The sequence below is a fragment of the Alligator mississippiensis genome, chromosome 3, assembly GCF_030867095.1.
Source record: "Alligator mississippiensis isolate rAllMis1 chromosome 3, rAllMis1, whole genome shotgun sequence".
NCBI classification, from domain to species: Eukaryota; Metazoa; Chordata; order Crocodylia; family Alligatoridae; genus Alligator; species Alligator mississippiensis.
In genome coordinates this window covers 124,619,671-124,637,290 of record NC_081826.1, presented here as the reverse complement: position 1 = coordinate 124,637,290, position 17,620 = coordinate 124,619,671, and the positions used below count along the sequence as shown (strand labels likewise).

Below are 17,620 nucleotides of genomic sequence, written 5' to 3'. Positions count from 1 at the left end.
CACCAGATATGATAATGGCACCCCAACTGCATCTGTGCCATAAAAAGTAGAACAATAGTGTACTATCAGTAGTTCTAATTACCTCCTATCCTTTAGCAAATGGCAGGTGGCCAATGAAATGTGAATATAAAACTGGAATATAGTCAAATGAAGGGAGATGAAACTGTTGTTGGCTTTTAGTCATGTAAATTAAGAATTTTACTCAACAAGTTATTTAGGCATCCTGATGAGTGGAAACATTCATTTGAAAGACTAATTATACAGTACTAACTATGTTTTAGAACACCGAATTGTACTTTATACACTTTGTAATGGAAGCAACTTGAATTGTATTAAGTTTGTGGCAGGAATGGGCCATCTTATTTCTTGTGCGGCAGACCTCCAAGAAAACCCGATACTGAAGATAGGAACTAGTAAATTGATAAATCAGTAGGATACACTCTTTTCTCTAGATTACCTGGATTTTTTCCCCTGCTTGTTTCAACCAATAGCTTATTATAATACTAAGATGTACTAAAACACTGATGAAAACATTGTCCTCTGAGTGAAACAAACCAAAGCTTTTGGCTATTCATGGTCACTAGCAATTTTGCATTGTTTTTTATAGTGCTAGAGATATTGGATCTATTGCCTATCAGAGTAGTATTTGAAGAGTTGATAGGCTAAGCAAAAAAGCAGAAAAAAATAAATACATGTTTGTGAAAATTATCAAACACATTTTGATTGCACTGTGGTCATGACTACTCTAAGTTTGCTTCCCACAAATATTTATATATTTACTAACATAATTACTCTTGACAAATTTGATTTAACCTTAAGCTTTGACAAAGGCAAACTTTTGATTACGGTCAAGTCTAAAATCTGTGACATGATCATTAGATTAAATATTCAATTAAGGAAAAAGTAACACCACCATGTGACAAGTAAATTATGAATGTTTACAATTTGCAACTGGCAAATGATCTGTAGAGCAAGAATTATTTATTAAGGCACCCACACATATTTTGCATAACAGATAAATAAAAGTATTTTGTGAGCTGTTGTGGACAATCAGAAGCTAAAGGAATGGTGATATTTATCACATATATATTACAAAAAATAAAAAGCTTTATATCATCAGAATGAAGCTTTCAACATTAACAGTTATTGCTATGCCCAAACCCTTACCAAGGGTAGGGCAAGGGAGAATTATTTAAGCAGAGATTTTTTTACCTCATAAGGGAGAAAACAGAGATCCAAAAAAAACCAAAAAGTGTGCACTGGAGACTTTGCTATTTATTTTACATAGGAGTTCAGAGGCTATGGTGATATGCACTGGTATAAAACCCTAATATAAATAACTCATTGTGGTTCATTCACTTACTTCTAAAAAATAAATTCTTCCCACCTAGAATTCCCCCTGTGGTTCTCTAAATGGATATGTTATGTTTGAGACTCTGCAGTTCAAAACTATTGCACAGTTTTTCTATGCAGTCATTTCCATTGGTATGTACCACTTGACATATCTCTACTTAGCAGGCTTGTCTTGCTTCTTCCCACACACACACACACACACACACACACACACACACACACACACACACACACACAGAGTCTTAACTGATACTTCACCCAATTATCCAGGCTTTTCCCAACTTTTTCCCAGCTTTTATGGTGTTCTCTATAAGAACGTTTCTGGAGAGACGGTGTTCACTAAGTTCTAAGTGACAGGCTGATCTAGTTGAAAGCACGTTGACATTCCTCAGTCGTCATATTAAAGTGCAATAGAAATGTCACTGGTAAGCTGTAGTTTGGAGGTCCTTCATCCCTTTTCTTTTCCTCTCCACCTCTTGATTAATTAAAAAATAGTGCTGGGATTTTTAATTCTATTCTCTAGCTTTTCTTCATTTAGGGCAAAAAGCTGCTCTCAGGTCCACGTGGTAGATCTTGACTCCAAATGTTTTACTCTCTGCTCATCAGGAGAGCACCCAGGGGTGTCAGTGAGAGAGGTGCGTGTCAGCAAGACAGATCAGCACCACAGTCATAATTTGCCTCACAGCTGACTGAAAAACGTTTCCCTTAATCTTTCACTTATGTATGGAACAGGAAAGAACACTATTAACCCTGAACTCTCCCCAGATGATTATGCTATTTGATTAGACACAGCAGGCACTACTCCTGTCTAGGTTCAGCATGTATTTCCCCAGCCAACAGTGAAAACACTAGTATTAAGATCTGGGAGATTTTCAACTCCAAAGATCCTAATACTGAAATGATAACTGCATTCACAGATTCAATTCTCCCTCCATCCTTTTCCACTGAAGTGCCAACTTGAATAAGTAACAGGGACCATTCCTTACCTTATAATGTTGCCTAGTTGCTTGCAGCAACAGGTCCTGCATATTCCAAACTGAACTTACCATATAATGCAGAATGCACTTATTTAATGGTGTGTCACTCAAGAAGCATATCAAGTACCAGGATCTGCACTGTTTTCCAGCAAATTTCCATGCTAAATCCAAAGTACTAAGGTTAACCAACAGATCTCTAAATAACCAGAGGCCTGTTGAGCTGTGAGGTCACCCCCCTGATCAGCTTATTGTGTGGAGAGGGGAAGGGCACTTAGACCTCATTCTAACAGCAGGCCGCTGCTGCCATGTTGTGCCCTATGAGAAATTCTCAATTTTACAATTAATTATGCCATTGGTTTGCCAGAGTGCAGATCTGCTGGCCTTTAGGCAGGCTTCAGAATCCATCTGTTTTCCCAACATTTCAATAAGTTCAGAGAGATGTTCATTTTATTACATATTGCCAAATATGATTTTTTGTCAAAATATGGCATACAGTTCATTATATTGTGCACTTTTATTTATGGACTGGATTCCCAGAGGATAGACTGAGCTGTTACTGAGGTACTTCTATACTTAAATTATTTGCAGGCAAGGTATTTAAAAACCTTATGCTGCAGGCGAGTCTGTGTTTACAAATTCATGGGGATTTATGTATACATGCTGGGATCAAGTTCCATAGTCTGATACACTGCCTATCTTTTGTACTCAAATTCCCAACTAGATGTACAACCTTAGAAGAGGGGTCTAATGCTAGCTCAGCATTAGGTCCTTTTTTTAAACAAGCATGCTAAGTGCACTCTTTCTATCCATCAGTGTCTATTTCTACTGTCAGTTCTTTCTTTCTCCTCTAAGTTTTTTCTAACAAAGACAGGAACTGGAAGCCAAGAAAAAAGTAGGCTGTTTAATTTACCAGGTCAAATGAGGTTATTTTAATTACAGGACTTGGATCCAAACCAACACTCTGGCGCCAAACCTTTCTATAGGAAAAGGCCAGATCCAAAGTTTGCACTAACCCTTTAAGTATAGTAAGACAAATAGAAATCCACATACCACCACTACTGTGTTTTAGGATTGCTTAGATCTAAACTTTACAGTTTGGGCTGTTATCTAATGATCTTTCAGGAGGATTTTAGCTGTACCTAGTAGTCATATAGGCATCATTCTTGGACCCTTTGCAGGAACAGATGTCATGTGTTACAGATTTGAAGTGCCACCAGTACTTTTAAATGCACTTCACTTTCAAAATATTGGTAAAAACAGGTATTTTGCTGCCACTAACAGGTGGAAATATGTATCTAGCTCCTAGCAGTGCTTCCTTTAGAGAAATTTAAACATGCACAAAGCATCCCTGTGCAAATAATTTGAGAATCATTTCTTGTTTATTTAATGAATCTTTTTGCATACTTTGTTGGTATGTGGGAAGAAAGCATAACTGTTCAATATGTCAGCTATTGATATGAGTGTCTTAGCAAGCAATAACAAAATTCATTCCAGTAATTTATCTGCACAGGTCAATGACAATTGACTTCTTGAAAATAAGGATCAATAACAATGATAGATTTCAATGCCATTGCTATAAACGTATGTTAATAAACACAGCACAGAAGAGATTTTTGATTCTGTGGTGTAGAGGACAGATAATCAATAGCCTTGTGTCCTTGCCCAGATTGAACTTTGTACTTGGATTATGCTAATTAAAGACTAAATAAAGTGCTAAGGTGTTTGTATAATTAAGAGTTGGAGGAGTATAATGAGGCAATAAATGGCTTTTGTCAGTTATATAATGCTGATACAAAGCTAAGAAGTCTGAGAAAAAAGCAAGAAATGTTTTTGGCAAGCATAAACTTCAACCCTGAACATTATTTCTATTGTATGAATACCACAAAGAGCTGGGTCAGCACTATACACTATAAACAAACATTATAGAGTGGTTGGTCTGGTCACACTGTGAGAGAGTCTAAAAGTTCTCTGCTGCTGCTTTCTTCATTTGGAGGCCAAAGAGTAGCTCAGACATAGGTTTCTAATACTGTTACTTAGATTTTGTGGCCACACTTTGAAGCTATGACTCAGGTGTACACTCCCTAAAAGTAAGATTTGAGAGTACATCATGGGTGCTAACAGTTGTGCAGTCCCCCAGTCTAACTCATGGCACTTCATAGAAAGCACCATAAGTTAGACTGACCCTTCTGACCCAATAGCTGTTCTCTGTTGTGTTGGAAGGGTGGGGGATCAAGCTCCAATTTGGAGCTGATCCAGTGAGAGATGCTACATATCTGCAGCCTCTCTCCTCTATCTCTGTCCCCCTTCTCCCAGCTCCGGAGCTGTCTCAGGATGGGAGGGGGAGAAGGCATGGGAGGGAGGCCCATTCTGGGTTTTACCCAGCCTGCACTGGATGGGGTGGACAGGTGGATTGGAGCCTCCCCAAGGTGGGAGCCTCCAATCCACTCAGCTCCCCATTCCAGCACAGAATGGGCAAACCCCAGCCTGCACCTCCCTCCTGTGCCTTCCCCCCTGCCTGTCCTGAGACAGCACCAGGGGTGGAGCTAGGCTGCATTAGTCCAGCCCTGCTCCCGGGCATGGACAGACAGAAGTTAATGAAGGGGCTGTGCTTCAGAGTGTCTTCATCTGAACCCTCATTTAATGAGGTTTTAATTTGTCCCGGGATCATGCACTTTTAAAATACTGTATAGCCATGAATGTCTTTCAGTGCATGACTATAAAGTATTTTCAAGGGGCCAAATCATGCGACAAACATAACTTCTGTCTGCACCGTATTTTTCTAGAAAACCACCTGTGTGAAAATTAAGTGATGGGAATGTAATGCAGCATATGCAATCCCTGATTTTTCACTGGCCTCCAGGACTGGGGATCGAATTCTGTCCCTATAATTAAAATGCAGACCAAAGATGACAGGCATTTTCTCTTTTCTTTCACTTAACTGTTTGATTTGTGCATGCAATTGGGTAGTAAGTATGTAAATATGAGCCATGACAGGTGAAAATAATTGTATCTGTCTTTGTACCTAAAAAGTCAGGGGCTGTTTCTGAAAATAGAAGCCATAATGTGCTGTGAACAACCATCTCTTAGAAAACCAAGACAATATTGCATCTGAAAGTATCCATTAATGTTCAATAGCAAAGGGAACATCTTCAAACTCCACCTCCCTGTCACTACCAGAATCAAGGTTTGATTTGCATCAAGCTACTAGACCTGCTTTCTGACACCCCAGAAACATTTATGCTCCTTTAACTATTGGCCATAAATTTTGCTGCCTTTTTCAGTGTTGAAACAGACATTAACCTTCCCCTTGCCTTGTGTTTAGGAGTTTAAGTGGGAATATTTAATTCAGTGGTCCTCTATACTATGAACTCCATACCCTTAGTCTCTAATATATTAGACAACCATCAGTATTAATGTACACTTTGCCAACAACATCAGCTTGCATTGCCACTTGTTCTAATTCCCCTTACGTGCTTCCTTGCATTCAAATGCCATTCCTCATCTATATAGCAAGAACTGTGCCTTAATATCTATAAAACACTGTTATCCTTTTACAAATCTCTAGAGACCCAGCTGTGCTACGATATCTTCAAAATACTTAGCAACAGCTGATATGCTAAGACTGCTACTTGTTATACTGAACATAGCATTTTCACTTTCTTTGTCTTCACTTACTGTTTTATCCACCTATTGTTTCTTGACATGTTTTTGAGGCAAGGACTACCACCTTGTACTATAAGGAGGCTGCTAAATGTTAGTACAAATAAATAAGGATCTTCCAAATCTATTTTTCTTCATCACAGTCCCTATTGGCTTGTAACTTCAAGTTTATATTCCAAATTGGCAGTTAACTTCCATTCTAGACCTACAAGTGATGCCAAAACATTTTTTTTTTAAAGTATGTACTTCAGGACCATAACTTCCTCCACCTGCTGGTTACCTTTCCAGAACAAAAACTTGGAAAACATCTTTTAACTGAAATGTTTCATTGGACATGAAAATAAAACGTTTCACTTCAGGTTTTGTTTTTCTTAACTGAAGCTTAACTAAAGCTCAAAATGTGTTTTTCCCTTCAAAATGAAAAACAGAATGGCCTTGTACTAAAAATGTCCAACTAAAATGTTAGTGCAAGAGTGATGCAGCCATGATCATCCACAAATTATGTAAGAGGAAAGGATTTATTAGGATGATACATTTTATTGGATCAACTGTATAGTTAGGATAGAATTAGACAAGCTTTCAAATGCAAGGCATTCTTCAGGTCTGACCAGAAGAAGTCGAGCACAGTATATTTATGCTTTGTCTTTTTTATTCTTCCCATTTCCCCAATATCAGATACTTAATCAACATTTTGGAAATACCAATTTATGTGGTAATTTATCATCATATTTGGTCCTGATCCAACAGAGATCTTTAGATTAATACTTAATTTTAAGCATGTAATTAAGTTATGTTGATGCCACTGGGACTTAAACAGGTTATTAACTGCTTTTTCTGAACCAGAGTCTTTGTATTTTAGCTAATTATATTTTTAAGTTAATTTTTTTAGCCATTTCCTTTGTAGCTATTTCTTCCACATGAAGTATACTATATGCAACTTGATGGACAAAACTCAAGACAGCTATGAAAAAGGTGGGATTTTAAAATCTGGGTAAAATACAGCTTTTACTAAAGAAATTGCTTGCATCAGTGAGGGCCAAACTTTTTGGCAGGTATGCTACAAATTAGCCCTATGCCCCCCCCCCCCCCGAGTGCTGCTCTGACCCCCTTCCCCTGCTCAGTCAGCTTTTCTGTTTTCTGCTCTCCACCTGACCTCCTGCTCTGCTTCCTGTACTATGCAGACTGTGCTGCCTGTCTATAACATGTGGGCATCCCGGGGCCAGCCAAGTCATTGGCGCACTCAGTTGTTTCAGGGCTAACTACTAATCTGCCTCACCTGCCATGCCTTTGATGAAACTGAATGAAAGTTGATAACAAGGCAGAAGGGTTCCCATTTAATTGCCCTGATATCAAGGGCCTATATACAGCTTTGAACCTTCCCTTACACCATGTCCCATGCCTTGCAGCTGACATCCATATCTCTCCCGTGCCCCAACACTGGGACCCTCACTCCAGTGCCTAATGTTGGGACTCTCACTCCCATGCCATCACATTGGAGCTCACAATCCCTACGCCCCCATGTCAGGACACTCAATCCCTGTGCCCTAACACTGGGCTCACAATCACCTGCTCGGGGCTCCCAGCCCCTCTGCCAAGCTCAGGACCCTCTTGGTTCCCTCATGCACCTACACTGGGGCCTCAATCCCCTTGCCTGACACTGGGACCTCACACCCAGCTCCCTTAGTGTGCCTCAGGACTTGCTGTAGACCTGGGCTGTCTCTGACCCCTTCACATAACCAGGACCCTGCCTCAGGCTCCACACAGTAACCTGAGCCCTTGCTTTGTTCTGAGGGTGTGTTTCCCTAGCCTGTCACCTCCACGGGGTAACCCACCAGGCAGCAGGGGCTGAGGCTTTCTGGAGCCCCATACTTGCCCTTCACTGGGGAGGCACAGGTGTAGTATTTCCTGGGGACTGCCCTGCCACCAGCAGCTCCACCACACCATCCAGCCCCAGCAGGGTATAGTTTTAGGTCACACCCCAGGACCAGGAACCTTCTGCCATCTCCAAAGTTCCTACCCTATACCTCCCAGGTGTTACATGAGCAACAGCTACAGCAGGGTGGTGTTCTTCTCCCAGCTGCATGCAGCAAGCTGCTGGCTCCACTGCTCAGGACCTGTTCTTATCAGGAACAGCTGTGCCCTGTTCCCAATCAGGCGGTTTCCTCCTGGGCACATGCCTGATTGGGAGTGCAGCCACCTGCAAGCTGCTCTGCTGCTTGCCCAAACCCCTTTGAGTACCAGAGCACAATTTGTTACACTGTTACACTGTCCACTTCCTGATCTCCTATGTGCCACACAAAGAGGCTTCCCATACCACTCTATGCTGCAGGCAGGCCACCCCTGCCTTAAAGTGAGATTACACGTTAGAGTTAGCAGGTGCTTGTTCTATGGAATGTTAGTGTCCATTAAGGTGAACAAGCACTAGTGATCAGTTGTGATTGGGGTTAATACCCTTTCTAATGAGCACAGTTCAGACCTGCCAGTAGATGGCTGGTGAGCAAAGGCGTGTCTAGGGGCTGCAAGTATGATCCATGCCTGCTCCACTTGCTGGCTCTCTAGCCATGGCATAGGCTGGGAAGGGCCCTCCATGCTGCTTGGATTGCCTTCTCCACCCCCACTCCTAAATTGCCCTGCTGGCCTCCACCAGCACTCCAATCAGCCCCTCCACCCCTGGGTTGCCCCCTATACCCTTTCACCCCCAGAATGCCACCCTGCCACCCAGGAGCAGCAGCAGAGTGGGAGGGGGTTCTCCCTCCCTGTCTGTTCCTAGGGTCCCTGAAGCCTGCACCATTCCTGCATACCTAGATTTAGCTCCACTAGGTCCTGCAGCTGCCAGGCAGCTCCTCGAGCCCTCTGCCCCCTCTTCAGCTTCAGGGCCTTGTGGAGCTGGATATGGACATACAGGGTCAGCCTGGTCTGCAGAGCTCCCAAGAACAGGCAGGGAGGGGAAACCACCCCCACCAATGATTCCACTGCTCTTGGGTTTATCAGAGCAGCAGGGCAGGGATTTGGAGGTAGAGGGGGCAATTCAGGGGTCAGAGGAAACAATTTGGGGGGCAGAGGAAACTATTTGGGGGGCAGAGGGCAGCAGCCCAGCAGCTCCCCACCCACCCACTTGCCTCTCCCCCTCCCTTTTTCCCCCCATTCACTTCTTCCACATGCCCCCCTTCACCCTTTTTCTCTCCCTCACCACTCACCCCCTCCTCACCCACCTGCTGCCCATTTCCAGCTGTCAGTCCAGGGCTGTAGAGACCTTGATAACTGGTCCACCTGGGAGCTTTGCCTCCTGGAATACTGGAGGACTACAAATTGGTTATTTTATCTCAGTGAACACCCAGAATTTAGCATAACTCACACTAGGGTAGCAGGGGGTCAAAGGTAATCTTCCTCCCAAGTGCTACAATTCTAAGATGCTTAGAGGGCACTTAGACCATGTTAAGTGAACTTAAAACTTGAAGGATCACATATTAAAACTTGTTAACAAGTGCTGATTGTAATGTGTAATCTCACCTCTACATGATCAACCCTGCAACAGAGTATAAAGAGGACTGGCAGACCACCCTTTGATTCTCCAGAGCTGATGGCAAAAAAAAACACAGACAAAAAAAATTGAGGTTAATTGAACTGAAATTTAAATTGGTAGGTTTTGTTTTACACTCAGTTTCAGTTGTATCAAAATGACATTTTGTCATTTCACAATCAATGTCTGAATACCTCATTCAGAAATATTGTCCAAATCAAACTGTTTCCCAAATTTGACATCAATGCTGGAATTGTTCTCATTTCCTAGAGCATGTTTGACTGTTTTTTGGTAAATATACTTTGACAAAACATTTCATTCACCTCTTATCCACAGTTTTGCCTACTGTGCAATCATTTCAAGTTTGTGTTAAAAAACCTTACAAGATTAATAATTTTTCTATTTTACACCTACATGCAAAGTGGTTGCAATGAATAAGCAAGGTGGTACGTGTTAGGGATGGAGAATCAGACTAAGTGTATTTACTTCTTTATATGCCAAACATTTCTAGGATTTCTATATAGCGTTGATTAGAAAACACTTACCCATACCCACTTCAAAGGTTCTAGAGACTTTTAAATGCTAATTACACAGAATAAGAGTAAATTGATCTAGAGCCCCTACCACTTCTTTTTTAGCTGTTTTTGGTCACACGGCTGATTGATTACATGACCAGTAATTTGAATAGATTGTAGAAAAGTCACTCACTCTTCTCATGACAAAAATCTGATGCTTTAACCTCTGTGACTGAATTCATCAAAATGACAATACAAGAATTTCAGTTAATAAACATCTGGAGATGCAGATACTTGGAGGAACATGGCTGCATCATTTTTACTTCAACTCGCATAAAACCTATTTAAGAATTGATTAATTTCTCACTTCACTCTAGTAACTGGCACTGGGTCCATTATGTAATCTGAGCATGAACTCATGATTGAAGCTTGATTCAAACCAACACTAAATAATGCAGATTTAATAATCTCTTAATTGAAATCCTAATAAAAAACAGTAACAGTTGAATTAAAAATTACCTAGAACTGTTAGAATAGCCCCCCTGACATTTCCCATAAAACATCACAGCATACAAGGAAAACCTGATATCCCACAGCCCATCAAAAAAAAGATTTAAAAAACTACAGAAACAAGAAATATTTTCAAATGAGAATGTGCTAACTGCAATGCCAACAAAGTTTCTGATTGATATATATATAACTGATAGAAGCAAGAAGAATGCTAAATGAACTGATTAAGAGGTCACTGCAAGAGGTTAGGTTAGGATAGACTACATGAAAAGGCTGAAAAGCTTGATAAATACTGCAGTTTAACCCCCAAATCTAAAAGAAACTCTTCAGAAAGAATTCTATTTCATCTAGTGGATGACCAAAGTGCACTTTGTGACCAGCTCTGAGTTACCTGACATATAGGAACTTGAAGTGCCCCCATTCTAGGAATACAATTACCCTCTGGAGATGTGCAGATGTTTCTCCATTCACTTATGTCCCTGGAAAGGTAACAGAATCACTCCTATACAATAGTCAGGTAACTCAGAGTTGGTTGCAGGCTGCATTGTTGTCATCACTTGGGTGAAACAGAATTTTACCCTTTGTTCAATTTCTCGCAAAAACAAAGTAAAAGAATGACCATTAGTAACCCAACCTTTTATTTTAAAAAAACAAAAAGCCCTCATTGATTACTGATTTAATATATTTCTGTTTTCATTATTTGGATTTGTACATGTGCACACGTGTGCATATACACACATATGCATGCATGCACGCAGGCATACGCCCCCTGTTCTTGTGGCCTAGGTACTCCTAACATGACTTATAACCAATGAGACAAAAATTAAAATCTAAACTAGTCTCCCTTTGATTTTCAATGGGACGGAGGTAAATGTGTAGCTAAATTTGTAGGTAGGTGCCCAGTGGGATTTCTCAGAACTTCCTACCTCATCTTTAGGCCCCTAAAGACCTTTAAAAATCTAACCTTAAGTGACCCAGGGACTACCAACCATAATATTTAGGCATCCAAACAGTAGTGTAACATGGGGTGGGTGAGCAAGGCACATGCCCTGGGTGCCACCTAAGAGGAGAGGTATTAGCAGAATAGGAGAGGGGACGTGTCTCTACATATAAGTCACATAGTTCCCAATCCACAGAAGTTGGCAGGGACACAGCACCCATGCTATTTCAAATGGAGGCAGGTACCTAATTCTCATTAGGGACAGAAATGTTTTTGTGGATCAGGTCATAAACCCATTTTGGAAACTGTGAGTCCCTGTGTGTAGTGGCTTGCCACAACTTTAACATGGAATCTGCTTCATTTTGCTCCAATTCAGTTTAATTTCTTTATACTTTCTATTTCCTCCTCAGAATTGCTGTAACAGAGCAGAAGAGATGTTATGCTTCCAATCTAGACATGTGCATTCAGGACTTGTCCTGTTACGTCAACAGCAAAAGGGTGTGTGTTGCTTTGATGCGAGGGGGGAAATCAAAGATGGCTGGATTTAATGCCAGTGTCTCTCTCCCTCAAGTAAGGCTGGTATAAGAATACTTGTGTGTCTTAACCATGCTAGCCCAATGTACCATGCTTGGGACAGACCTTTGATCTAATATGTTTTTTCTCTTCCTGCTTAGCTACTACATTTGTATAGTTCCTCCCCACCCCACCTCACTCTAATTCTCCTGGCTTTTGTCATTACTAGTCTGAAACAGTTTGAAAGTGCTCAGAAAACATGCTGAAAGCAGTCATGTAAATACCCAAATGGAATTAAATATGCACTTATTCAATTCATTGCAGTTATAAAATATAATTATAACAATTTCTTGCTTCTTTCCCAGCTGCAAGAAGAAATGGGGTATTTGTTTGTTTGCTCTGTATATTGTGCACACTTTAGAGAGAGAACTTATTGGTGAAAGCCTTAGCCAAAAATAAAAAAACAAATCCTAAACCAATGAGTGTTGCTTTAGGATATTTCTTCCAGTTTTCCTCCCCCAACATGTCCAGTGGAGCTGGGATCTGGACAGTACAGGACAAAAAAGGAAATAGGGCCATGCTCCATTCCTTCATTATGCCCTCTGGAAGCAAATATGTCCCTTGAAAGAGCTCAGAGACTCATATTCCCTAGCGCTCTCATTCAGTTTTGAGTAAGAGAGCTCTTTGCCATTTTCTACATTGCTATGCCTCCTTTCTGGCCCCAAGTGTAATCTTGTATCAGGCCAGAATATATATTATATGTGATCTCCTGGGAGAAGTTTAAAACATATATTTAAAAATAGGTCATGACAAACAGCTACTTTCAACTCACTGCAAGGTAAAGATTTTCCAGAAAAAGGTAGCTGTTTTTGCTGGTTGTATTTCTGGTAACAACTTACTTTTCTATTGCTTTAGGCTCTGAAGGGACTCACTTTGGCATATTAGCTCAACAAAGTCTGAAGCGTCCTTGACATGGAGAAAATTGCAAGCCTGAAACATAATAAAAATATGCAATGTTTTGCCATCTGGTCACCATTTATTAGATTCTCTGAATCCAATAAGGCTGCTACTATACCAGCCAGTCTAATGTACTTTAAACCACAACGGTTGTTAAAATGCAGTTACCATCTTACGAGTGACTCTGTAAAAATGGTACCATTGCTTTCCATGTTTATTGGGTCCCAGTCCTTCTCTATAAATTAGACTCACTTTGCTTGTTAGTAAAAGTGCTCATCCAGCTACCTGCCAGACAGTCTGTATCTGGAATAGTCAAGGAGGGGTTTTTTCTGGTTTTCATTTAATCACCAGCAAGAAAGTCTCTACAGGCGAGATTCTAGCCTGAGTGATACCTGTGCTGTGCTGTAACACTGGTGCTGGAATTGTTGGATGCAGGGCAGCTCTGTCAGGAGAACCTGCCCTCAGGAAATACATATAGCATGATTAAACCAGTGTACAAGTTGCCAACGGAACAGGAAGCAAAATGCATTTTGCAGGAGAACTTGATGAGGTGTTTATTGTTTAACAGTCTGGGGTGCATTAAAGGTTCAATATATTTGATATTGATCTCAGATATCTGCTAAAAATACATAGGCTTCATAAAGTCTTGTTGGTATAGAGAAATAAAGTAAGAGTTCAAGTTAATTATATGATAACGTTGGGTGTTGGGCTCAGGAATTTTCTATCAGAATATACTAATTCATCAAAGCTGAGACCAGTCACAGGAACAATGTTCTTGTGACAGATTTTTTTCCCCCTTAAGAAATAATTTTAACATTCCTGAAGTGCCCTACCATGTCATTTAGGAAAGGAACGAATATGTTTGTTTCAAATGGAAATTACTTTTTGTTTAGACATTTTAGTTATATCAAAAAGGTTAAAACTACAACAAAGTATTTTTAAGTCAAAACATTTGCACAGACTTTTTTTTTTTTTTGGCATGCTCGAGTTCATGAACCTATTTCAACATCTCAACTTTTAGCCCTCTCACAAAGAGAAAACAGCTTCCAACCACTTCTATGATTAATCATATGAAGATTTCGTGTTAATTAAAAAAATTTTTTTAGGAATGCCACAAATTAGGCTTCTTGTTTAGCTTCCGCGTTCAGTGTCTCAGCACTGATAATTTTTTTGAACCCTCTGTTCCAATTTTTGCTTATGTTTCCCCCTTCTGCCTTCTCCTCTCTCATTTTTGTTAAGTAGAACATGAACCAAGCTTCAAATACTAAAGTTCCAGTGGATCCAAGGTTATACAATTCAGACACCTGGAGAGTCAGAAAATAGGAATGCAGATCAAAGAACTATCACAATCATTGCCATTAAAGTTGAGGGCATGGGCACATATACAACTTCCTGTGAGATAATGAAAGGAGGAGATTTAAAATGTATCAGCAACTTTATGGTAACTGCCAATTGTGCATACTCTTCTCTTCCTTTCATGGCCACAGTTCAATTTGCATTGACTACTAGGTAAGAGCGTACATATGAGCACTTACTGCAAAGCAGAAGATCCTCTGTGAATCACTGCCTTCATGCTTAGCAGTAACTTGTATGTGCATACATGCCCTAGATCTTCTGAGACATGAACAGAATGCTGCTAAATTTCCCAAAGAAAGGGAGAAGCAAAAGAACAAAACACAAAGAGCTGCTCTGCTCTCTGTTACACATAGTGTCTGAAGTAGGGATGTGAATGGTTAAATGGTCAACCAGTAAGTATATTTATACCAGTAATGCGTTACAGGTAACATTTAGTGTGGGGAAGGGAAGTGACATAATGCACCAGGAAGGTGGCATGGTGACCCAGGAAGGTGGCCGGACAAGCACCCCACCTGCCTGTTGCAGCATGTGGGTCCGCCTCTGCCTTTCTCTCCCTGCAGTGTGCCACTGACTTGGGAGAGAGCGATGACGGGCTAGGAAAGTATCTCACTGGCTGCTGCCACTGCACTTTACATGGGCTGTGTTGTCTGGTGGGCCTTGCCACTGCCTCCTCCACCACTACTCTGCTGCAGCCAGCCCTGGGCAGCTGCCCTGTGCCAGCCCAGGCAAACAGCAAACTAGTTACTTGTGAGTTTGCCGAGTGGAGGCAGATCAGAGCCAGCCCACCTCCGTCTGCTCTTCTGCAGCACAGCTGGGGGAGGCAGCATAGTGGAGCTGGCAGCTAGGCTCTCTCCCATCTATGCAGAGACCAGCATGGATGAGAGAATGAATATGAGGGGCTGGTCCCTATCTGGGCTGCAGCTGGAGAAGGTGTAGGGAGATGTTGCTGCTGCCGCTGCTAGGCAAAGAAGGGCCAGGGAGTGCCTGGCTCCAATTCACAGGAAGTTGTACAGGGGATTGGGAGGTGGGGCATGGGGGATCTGCCCCATGTGCACACAGGGCAGCACAGAGTGCACACACACACACACATACATATGCACATGCTAGGTATGTGTTATGGGTTAACCATTCAACTGGTATCATCAGAGAAGTTTAAATGGGTAATTATTTAAACAATATTTATATTCCTAGTCTCAAGTGTCTCCAAAGGCAATATCAAGACCAGAATTTAAAATCAACACTGCAATCCCCCTTCACCTCTGTTTACTGAGGAGTTGGTAGGGAGGGCACAATCTGGTGGCCCTGTGCAACATGAGGCCATAAGATAAGGACTGATTTCCCTTAGCACAAAGGAAAGCAGATAGAGTAGATGTAACTCTTCTTAACAGCTCTCTTTATTCAGGGTGATCTGACCCACATCAATCCTTCTATCTCATTGCTGAGGAAGTTGCAGTCAATAGAGTGTCACTACTCAGCCCTGAAGCACAATGTCAGAGAATAGCAATGGAAAACTGAAGCAATTGCTGTGCATCTTCTGATCACTGCCAACATACAATGTTTGCTTCATTATACAGGGTCATGACAAATCGATATTGCAACACTGGGAGGCAATACCACCTCCTATTGATAGACAAGGTTCTTTGGGTAAATGTGATTTCTTTTATTAGACCGCTTAAATAGTTGGAAAAAATGTTCTTTGCAAGCTTTTGGGTACACAATTTTCCAACTATTTAGTTAGCCTAATAAAAAATACCAGATTTACCCAAAGAATCTTGTCTGCCTATATCCTTAGGCAAACATGGCTTTACCCAACATCTCCTATTGATGAATCATCAGAAAAGGGTATCACCAAGCATTACCAAGATGCAGCACCCTCTTTGCTTTCTGGCTTTCCATAGGCTGTCACATATGCTTTTCAAATCCCTTTCTCTCCCTTTTTTTCCTCTCCCCTCCTGGCTTCTAAAAGAGCAGAGGGTAATTGTTTTTTTCCCTCCTGACCTCTCCCTCTGCTCCTAGCTGTTCGTACAAAAAGAGAGGAGGTTGTGTTCTCTGTTTCCTGAAGAGTAACAGCTGGGGACAAATGCACAGAGACAAGCAAGAGAAGATTCAGCAGTGTGGTAACTACCAGGGTCTGTATGCTGGGCAGTAGCAACAGTGATAGGAACCATGCTAACTATGACAGCATCAGCAGCTGCCAGTCTTGCACCCTTCTCTTACTAGGCACCCAATGCCCCAGGTGTCCACCCCCTCATTTTACACTACTCAGATTTGAGGGAAATTATTATGTAAAAAATTAGAGGAACCGGTGGCCCTGCAGAAGTGAAAGGCAGAACTCCCATTAACTTACAGAAACAGAAGTTAAGCTTAGAAGCACAGCCTTTTTTCCCATTTTTCAGAGATGAACAGAAATGTCCAAGACCCCATCTACAAAGTGTTCAGTAGATGGCTAGCCAGCCTTTTATGCAAAGGCACAATAAAGTAGCCAGACACCCGGGAAAGTGGGATGCATGGGGGCAGTGGCAACTTCTAGCTGCCGCTATGCCACTAGTGCTATCATATAGCTGAAGTAGAGACTGATTATTCTCCCCCACTCCCACCAGCTCCATTTGGCACCACAGCAGCTGTCCTGATGGCCCCACACTAGTTATGCTACTACTTGCATGTACTGTGCAATTTCAATCACATCTAGTTATGAGGATATTTCTAACCTTCATGTGGTCAGGTTTTCCTACTGCCTACAACCCTTCTTGTGAACTAACTGTGCCACCGTGTGGCAGCTTGGAAGAAATACAATCATGGGTTTACAAAACTACTAAAATGTTAGTACTTGACTTCAAGGGCATGCACACAAATGCAGGTAGCCTGTCGAGGAGGAGCTCTAACTATGGTGCTTTATACAAAGCGCCGTGAGTTAGAGTGCCATTGAACCCAACAGGTGGATGCCTTTTGAGTGGTGGGGGCTCGGAGCCTGCCTGCACTGGTCCAGGCCAGCAGGCAGGGGAGCTCCAGTGACCCCCTGGGAGGCTGCTGGACTGCCCTGCTCCCCAGACCTGCCCCCAACTCCACCAGTGGGTAACTGTCAGCAGCAGATGGGCAAGCAGGCGATGGGGGAATGGAGCTCCCCTAACACACAGGTGCAGCCTGGCTACCCCTGCTGGGGTCTTGGGGGAAGATGGACCAGGCCCATGAAGCAGAGGACTGTTTCCGCACCCCACCCCACCCCTGCTCCAGGGATAGCAGTCTCTGTCACTGTCAAAACACTCACGGGGGGGTGGGGGGAGAGGGAGGGAGGGAGCCCTCTCTTCTTGTGGACCCAAGC

The 17,620-nt window shown here is 42.0% G+C and overlaps 1 long non-coding RNA gene across 3 annotated transcripts in view; it reads right to left on the bottom strand.

Moving 5' to 3' along the window:
- LOC132249375 (uncharacterized) overlaps positions 1–9,306 on the bottom strand; it is a 142,425-nt gene extending 133,119 nt beyond the window's left edge. Inside the window, exon 1 of one of the 3 annotated variants that reach the window (XR_009460849.1) lies at positions 9,203–9,306. This is a non-coding gene — a long non-coding RNA (uncharacterized LOC132249375). Of the gene's footprint in view, positions 1–2,399; positions 2,481–9,202 lie in introns of those variants that run through there. The other 2 variants (XR_009460848.1, XR_009460850.1) reach the window with 2 other exon arrangements.
- Positions 9,307–17,620: the final 8,314 nt, after the last annotated feature.